Source organism: Orcinus orca, chromosome 11, assembly GCF_937001465.1.
Source record: "Orcinus orca chromosome 11, mOrcOrc1.1, whole genome shotgun sequence".
NCBI lineage: Eukaryota > Metazoa > Chordata > Mammalia > Artiodactyla > Delphinidae > Orcinus > Orcinus orca.
Genome location: NC_064569.1, coordinates 29,084,066 through 29,092,990, shown reverse-complemented (window position 1 = coordinate 29,092,990; position 8,925 = coordinate 29,084,066). Strand labels below are relative to the sequence as shown.

The 8,925-nt window shown below is 37.6% G+C and overlaps 1 long non-coding RNA gene across 1 annotated transcript; it reads right to left on the bottom strand.

The window, feature by feature from the left end:
- Positions 1 to 3,406: 3,406 nt before the first annotated feature.
- LOC125960481 (uncharacterized) lies at positions 3,407 to 8,008 on the bottom strand. The gene is made up of 3 exons (XR_007470162.1): positions 7,813 to 8,008; positions 6,690 to 6,751; positions 3,407 to 3,966 (listed from the first exon to the last, which is right to left on the bottom strand). It is a non-coding gene; the product is annotated as an uncharacterized LOC125960481 (long non-coding RNA).
- Positions 8,009 to 8,925: the final 917 nt, after the last annotated feature.

The window sequence follows — 8,925 nt, the reverse complement described above, 5'->3', positions numbered from 1 at the left end:
ATTCCACCCTGAAGATTAGCATTCTAAGTACAAACTGGTAGCTTAGTCTTTCCAGAAAGCTGAGCCTGAGGCAGAGGAGTTATGTTCATTTCTAGGGAGAAGTGAAAGACAAAGTGGCAAGGAGGAAGGGAGAGATGACACAAGTATAGATTATTGAACTGCCTACCACTAAGTAAGACAAATTACAGAATACCATGATCACTCTCAAAAATCCATACTAGCTTCATTTGGGGTCCTTCTATTGCAAGGGATAAATAGGACTGAATTTACCAACAAATTACTGAATCCTACTGTTCAAAGTTTATCCCTTGGGAGATTAACTCCCACATACTTTCAGGTTGTGCAAAGGAACGTGCCAAAAGAGGTCCTGTAACGGCTCAAACAAAGAAGTCGTCAGACAGGGAGTAAGAGGGGCACAGTATGGGCGTTTTGCAAAGCACTATCAGCTTGTGCGTACGTGAAGATTTTTATGGTTCAGCCACAGCTTATGGTCACCCTGGGAACAGAAACAATAGACAGTGAGATGGAGAAGATTGGAAGGATGGAGTGTGCATGTGTGTGTGTGGTGGTGTGGGTCATGGAGGGAGGGGCTGTGGGTGGTGGAGGCTGGACTTATGGAGTCCTTTGTAACATAGAATAGCAGAAGGGGTGACTTGTCATTTCCAAGATTAGACTGTAAAAAGACTGGCTTCCCTTTTGGCTGCTTTCTCTCACGCTTTCTTGGATTTGATCACCATGTTAGGCCACCTTGTCGAGCAGCCCTGTAGGAGGCTCATGTGTCGAGGGACAGAGACTTACCAACAACCACATGAATGGACTTGTAACTGGATTTATCCCTCCTCACTTTGAGTCTATAGGTGTGACCAGAGCCCCAGGTGGCCTACAGACTCTAATTTCAGTATTGATGTTAGACAAAGGCACTTAACTAAGTCACACTCTGATCCCTGACTCCCAAAAACTGTTAGAAAATACATTTTTATTGTTAGAAACCATTAAAATTAGGTAATTTCTTACACAGCAGTAGATAATACACTCTCGTATCTCATTCCCCTTTGTGGTCTCTGCCTCAGTCACCAGGCCCTAGGCTCTCCATTGTGCCCTGTTTTCCCTCATGCCTGGAGCTTTCAAATAGTGCCACCCATGTAAAATAATATTCCGTAACACTTCTAGTTAACTGCAGCATTTCTCTAAAATCTGAACTGCTAATCACATGCCCGTGGCATACATTAAAAGATTTCTGTATTTTCTTGGGCTTCCCTGGTGGCGCAGTGGTTAAGAGTCTGCCTGCCAATACAGGGGACACGGGTTTGAGCCCTGGTTCGGGAAGATCCTACATGCGGAGCAAATAAACCTGTGGACCACAACTACTGAGCCTGCGTTCTAGAGCCCGCAAGCCACAACTACTGAAGCCCGCGTTCCTAGAGCCAGTGCTCCACAACAAGAGAAGCCGCTGCAATGAGAAGCCCTCGCACCGCAACAAAGAGTAGTCCCCGCTCGCCACAACTACAGAAAGCCTGCGTGCAACTAGCGAAAGCCTGTGTGCAGCAACGAATACCCAATGCAGCCAAAACTAAATAAATAAAATAATAAATTTATTGAAAAAAAAACTTTCTGTATTTTCTTAATGGAACCTATCCAATTTGGAATTATATTTCTGTATGATTATTTGGCAAATGCCTGAGATTACCAGTAAATTGTAAGTTTAATGAGGCAAGGTTTTGCTTTTTGTTTTTTTCACTCCAACACTCAATGCAGTGCTTGACACAGTTCTTGATTAATATGCATTTTTTCAATTATCATATGATTATATGAGAGGCATAAGTGGTATAAAATTTTAACAATTTACAGATACATTACCTAGAAAATTTTAGTAATGTAACAAAAAATTAAAATAAGCAATGTGTTAAATTGGTGATCTAATCATCTACCAAAATTACTTCTCCTAATAAAAATTGATAAGAAACATCATAGAAAGAAAAAAAAAAAAACTCTGTTACAATAGAACAAAAATTTACATATTTAGAAATAACTCATTCAATACATTTTAGAAATTCAATAGATAAAATAGTGAAGCATTATGGAGAGTCTTCAAAAAAGATATGACTAATGGAAGTAAATACCTTGTTCTTGTATGGGAAGAATCAACATCAGAAAGGTGTCTTTCTATTAGTCATGTGATACATTAACATGGTACATAGTAATTATATAAATATATGTTGTTTTCAACTTGCACTATTAAAATTATGATTTTAAATAGAAGTGCCTAGCAGGGAGGATTATGGGAGAAGTCTCTGCTGTGAGAGAGTGCTGATGCTTGCTACTTATAGGACATAGACAAATAGCTTCTCTTTTCTTAGACTAAATTCTTTATCAGAAGTATAAACTTAATTTGTAGGAACTCAGATTTTTATAAGGATTGGTAGAAACCATTAAAAGAAAGTTCATAGCAGACTGACAACTATAAAGCTATTAATTTGTTTGCTCTTGTAATTGTAATTATTACTATTACTCTCATAGTTAGCATTGCTGCAGCATTATCAAATCTGATTAACTATTTCTGTTGAGCTCTTTTATTGAGTGGTAAAATGAGTACATACTCTCTTGGAACAGTGTCTCTCATTAGAATTACCTGGGGATTCTTGTTAGGAATTTAGTTTCTTGTGAATCTCATTAGGATATTTGGAAATGAGGACCAGGAATGCACACTTTAAAAAGAAACCGAGGGCTTCCCTGGTGGCGCAGTGGTTGAGAGCCTGCCTGCCGATGCAGGGGACACAGGTTCGTGCCCCGGTCCAGGAAGATCCCACATGCCGCGGAGCGGCTGGGCCCGTGAGCCATGGCCGCCGAGTCTGCGCGTCCAGAGCCTGTGCTCCGCAACGGGAGAGGCCACAAGAGTGAGAGGCCCGTGTACCGCAAAAAAAGAACAAAAACAAAAAAAGAAACTGAAGTGATTTTCCACCCACACTCAAGTTATGATTTGTAAAATTCACTGTATTACCTTTTGAATTAAAGTTACATTCTCTGTGGGATTTCTATTCTACACCCAATTTAAATCTAGGATATGTCTAATTATTTCAAACCAATTAACTTTCCTTATTTAGTAATAAAATACACATTTACTTTATTAGTGTATTTTTTTCTTGCTTAATTTTTAAAAACACTTTTAATGTGGATGTATTAATCATACCTTTCATTTTAATTAATGATAAACTGGATTCCAGAAAACTGTATGTAATTTTATTAAAATTAATCATAATGAAGTTAAAATAATCACATTTAAGAATGTGCATTTCCTTCTAATAGGGATTAGATTTCAACTGCTGTTTATATGTCCATGTATAACTCATAGAACCGTACTCTGTATTAAAATCTGATTGGTATTAACTGTTTTTTCTGTTTCCTCACTGTGATAATATTACCTAAAAAAAAAGAGAGACTTGGGGTTTCAAAATGGCTGACTAAGGGCATGTTTTAATCTCTTCTTCCTTCAAAAATCCCACTGAGATTATAGAAGTCACAAAATATAGTAAATAAACAGTTAAAGACTTGGAGGTCCTAAAAAACCAAGAGAAGTCCCTAGTAAATCAATTATTCAGTTATTTCTGAAGGATACAGAGCCAATAAGATCAGATGCCTTGAGAGGATAAACCTAATCTGAAACTTCCACAACCCAATATAAGCAAAATTAAGACACTTCAAAATAATGTGATTTCAAACGTCCTTAAATACATCAGGTCAAGAAATATATGGGAAACTAGAGAAGACTGTCTTGTAGCCAAGTATGAAAGCTGTTAATTCTGTGCCAGTTACCTCTTAACATTTTCTGTATCTAGACGATTTGTCCCAGAATACCTCTCCAAAGAGATCAAGTATGGCAGGTTCCCAGAGTGTTGAAGCTGGAAGGAGAAGCTGAGAGGTGTGCTGAGGAAAACTTCTGGTCATCACCATAGAAAAGGCTATTTCTTCCTGTTCAACAGAAAAACCAGACCAGACTCAAGTTCATAATTACAATCACAGCTAGAAATCACATAAAGTAAAAGTGCATCTGCTGTTTGGAAAAGAAAAATATTTAGTGTTGTGCTGAGTGAATAAAAAGAAGCCACTTAAACAACTACTATTGATCAATGCTAACTACTGTTATAAATTTACACAGAAAAATCCATAATGACCAAATATCTGAGGGGAACATAGAAGAGGAACACTGGCTGGAGCTAATGAAAGAACTATCTATTAAGGAAAGAAATTAATGGAAAAATAAACACAAATAACTTAATAAATATGCTTAGTAATGTTTGAGAAGATAGCATTCCTGCAAAATATGAATATGAAACTTTTCTTTAAGGGAGCTTAGGAATTTAAAATAAATGCATATGCAACCTCAGTAACATATATCCTACTAAGGGATAGAGAGAATATAAGAGAAAAAGGTATTTAGATAAATAAATAGTACAACATATCACTGAATTAAAAACAACCCCCCAAAACCCTGTTAAGATTGATGATGCTTTCATCTGAAACATTCAGACAAAATTAATGAACAAACAAAATAATAATAAATTGCTACAAACTCCTAGAGAAAAGGAATATTTACACTTTAAAACAGTCCCATTTTCTTTATTATCTGATGATTTAATAAAACATGTATTGAGAGATGACCCCATTCTCCAAAACAATATAGCGACGTGTGCAAGTGTGGTCAAAAAAAGATATTGCAAAAACAACTCTGTAACTAATTATGCAATTATAAAAATACAAATATATTGAAGAAATATAAAAATTAAAAGTACATACATTTTTTTTCAGAAAAAGAAAATTAATCACATAGAAAAGGTCAGTAAAACTGATAATAAATTTATATATAAAAAAACTATATATGTATGTACATATATATGTAAATAGCAAAACACAGCTTATGCTAAATTGTGATAGACAATTTTATGTGTCAACTTGTTTGACTGGGCTGAGGGATGCCCAGATACCTTGTGAAACATTATTTCTGGGTATGTCTGTGAGGGTGTTTCTGGAAGAGATTAGCATCTGAATCAGTAGACTGAGTCAAGAAGATGGCCCTCACCAATGGAGGGGGGCATCACGCAATCCACTGAGGGCCTGAATAGAACAAGAAGGCAGAGGAAGGGTGAATTTACTCTCTGTTGGAGCCAGGAGGTCCCTCTTCTGCCCTTAGATATCAATGATTTCGGTTTTCAGGCCTTCAGACTCAGACTGGGACCTACACCACTGGCTCCCCTCCACTTAGCCTTTGGGTTTGAAGAGGAACTACGTCACCAGTGTTCTGGGCCTCCAGCAAGCCAACTGCAGATCGCGGAACTTCTCAGCCTCCATAATCACGTCACCTTCATAAAAAAATTCTCTCTGCATATCTTTATATCTGCTGCAGCTCTGTTTTTCTGGAGAAAACTGACTAAAACATAAATACTTTTTGACAACACTACTTTGGAATGTAATGCAATTTAAGTACTAAATATTTGTATTGCAAAATAATACAAGTTCAATGCAATCACAGAAATAAAACATTTTCTAGCTCCTTCAAGCAATGAGGTTTTTTTTTTATGTATAACTTATTACATCTTTCCTCATGAATTTAAAAAGATACTGAAACCCAGCAGGACCCTATGGGGCTCCTGGGCACAAAAGCCTTTCTGTATCCCCTTCTCTGAGTTCCAAAGGCCAGGTTCAAACAGTTGCTAATCAGGAGAAGGGGGCGGATGCAGAGACAAGGGAGGAGCAGCCTAGAAACAATAGTACAGCCTTGAGGGCAGGGTCCTGGTCCCCACCCCCACCCCCACCCCCCACAAAGGATATTCATAACAATATCTTTGAGCTCTTCTGCAGAACTAAAACCCTCACCAAATGGAAGATGTTAACTACTTGATGAAGCACTCTTCATTCCAGATAAGGTAACAGTTTGCCCATCACCACCTGATGCCAGATGATATTTGGATTGAAGGAATGCACAGCCTGATCCTTATCAGCAACCCTGCCCCCTTGACTATAAGACTCTTCACAACCCCCCCTCCCTTTTTGGACACACAGTTTTGCGGACATTATACCGCTGTGTCCCCCTTTGCCTGGCAAAGTAATAAAGCTATTCTTTTCTACTTCACCCAAAACTCTGTCTCTGAGATTCAATTCGGTGTCAGGGTACAGAGGCTGGATTCGGCTTCAATACCACGCACCCATACAAAAACATACATACACACAAACACATATGTAGATGTGTTTGCTGTTTACTTCTATAAAGAATGGAAGCAAACTATGCACAGTACTCTGAAACCCACATTTCCCACTTAAACATCAATCAAGATATCATGTGAGGACAGACATACAAGTCACATATAAAAACGGTAATATTTCTGTATTTATATGTACTATCATTTATTCAGCATTTTTACCATTTAAGAACGTTCATGTTGTTTGCTGTTTTTGTTTGTATATATAAAAACTTATAAACAAGAAGAGATATTTTAGATGGCAGGACCAACCCTTGGGTTTAGAGGTAGGGAGGGGAGAAAGATCAAGAAATTCCATGCAAAATGTATTGCTATGTTATAGGAGAAGTTATGCATAGTGATATTTTTGTTATTTGTTTGTTTTACCAGGGATATATACATAGATGTTTATGCTGCAGTTAAAGTTGTTTTACATTTAGATACGGTCATTTCAGTTACCTGTGATGTCGAAAGCTCAGCTTCTCTGTACACCAGTGCTGAATCGAACCTCGGAGACAGAGCTTTGGATGAGATAGAAGAGGATAGCTTTATAACTTTGCCAGGCAAAGGGGGACACAGGGGGCTTCTGCCTCAAAAAACTGTGTGTCCCCACCCAGGAGGATCTGATAAGGAGTTTTATAACAATGCTTCCCAAGGGTGGGGTTGCTGACAAGATTAGGGTGTGTGCAGGGTCTCAGTGGCGGGTCTCCTAACCTAGATGAGCTTCTCTGCTCCCTTTAATCTTGCCTCAAGTGGTTTTTTGGCTCCTCCTCCCTTGATTAGCAACTGTTTGAATCTGCCCTTTGGAACTCAGGGAAGGTCAAGGAGGCTGGAATCTCGCCGACAAGAAATAGGGGACAAAAAAGAGACCTCCGTGCCTGGGAGCCTCAAAAGGGCCCTGCTCGGTTTCACATGTACCATTTATAAAGAGAGGATAGACATTTTTAAGTATTAGAGAAAAATAAGAACCATAAATATAAAATACAAACTATTTCTAGAAAAGTTTTTAAATTGGAATACAAGAAAATGCAGAAACAAGGGAAAAAGCAAAAGAATTTCATTGAAAACCAGATATAAGATGAAGTATATTATGGATCATAATAATTGTGAATTGATATAAAGCTTGCATTAAAAGACAAATTTTCCTAGACGGACTACTTAAAATTCTATCACTATATTATTTATAGTAGACAAATCAAAACCAAAATTTAAGACATTTAAAAGTATCTCCATTTATAGACCTGGAAATTTTAAGCAAGATTAAAACAAGATTTTCAATGTAAATCTCAGTCAAAATAGAATTTACGGTAAAAATGCTTTAAAAATCAAGGGGTTTGCTTTATATCAGTAAAAATTATGATAAACAAGAACAGAGAAACATCACAAGTGTGTAAAACTTGCACAATATAACACACATGTGAATGAGGGAAATACTCTAAAAAGTGGAATAAGAAATAGAAAATTCTAGCAGTTAAGACATACTTAAGAATTTACAATTTGTTAGAGTCAGATGTGACGCTGTCTTTCTTAGAGAATGACATCTAAGAGGTAACTAATGTTCCAAATAATGCAATAGTGTTACCGAGTCCAAGCTCGCTCTGCTCGCCGCACGGCAGGCCAATAAATCGGGACAGGAAGTGGTGAGGCAAGGAAGAGCGATTTCATTCAGAAAGCCGGCAGACCGAGAAGATGTTCCCCAAAAACCATCTTATCGGGGTCTGGATGCCAGTTTCTTTTACAGAACAGAGAGGGAGAGAAGGTGAAGAAGTAAAGTACAAAAGGCCATTTATCTTGCAAAATAGGAGATGTGTTAATTTCTTCTTAACTGCAGCCATTCACAAGCGGGCAGGGTCAGATCGGCTCCCTGTGAGCTGAACAAAGGCAGTTTAGTTTAACATTCAGGCAGAGGGGGCAGTGTTCCTTGAGGCAGGCCATTATGTATGATATAATAAGAAAAGCAACGAAAAGCAAAGGTTAAATTCAAAGAAACAGATCTAACCTGGAGTCCAATTTAGCTCTTCACTGTTACAATAGTACTGTTACATACAGATAAAACAAGTTCTTAAAACAACACAAAAGTAAACAAAATTGGTAGACACAGCAGGAAGCTGGGAAGAAGAATTTAGTTAGAAGGACAGACATTTGAGGAAGGTTAATTGCAGGCTGGGAATGCCATGTGAAACAACCCTGCACTGAAGAAACTGGGGGAGTCTGCATGCCCTGGAGGACTCTTTCTTCATTAAATCCATTGGTCTCTCACAGTAAAGGTCTGAAAGATCAACTAGAAATGCTTATTAGTGATGCAGACTGGAGAGGGGAACACAGCCATGTGGGTGGGACAAGTATATGCATCCTGATGCTTCCCCTTTATTTCCACCACAAGACAAAAGTCTTTAGCTAAAAAAACTGTGACAATGTTGGCCTTAGGGCATTTTAAGGCCAGTTTTAAAGACCTTATATGACAGGTGAAACAACATATCACCTATAGGTAGAAACTGGTTAACTAAAGGTCTATTAATTAAAGATATAACAATGTATATTTTAAATTCACAGGAAATCATTACAAACTGTATGACATGTGTAAGTAATAAGTCAATAGAAAACAGTTTTGTTCAAATATAGCAAAGCAAGCAAAAAACTAAGAGGAGAAAACAAAGAAGGAATTATATCATAATAAAACTTGGTTTTACTTGAT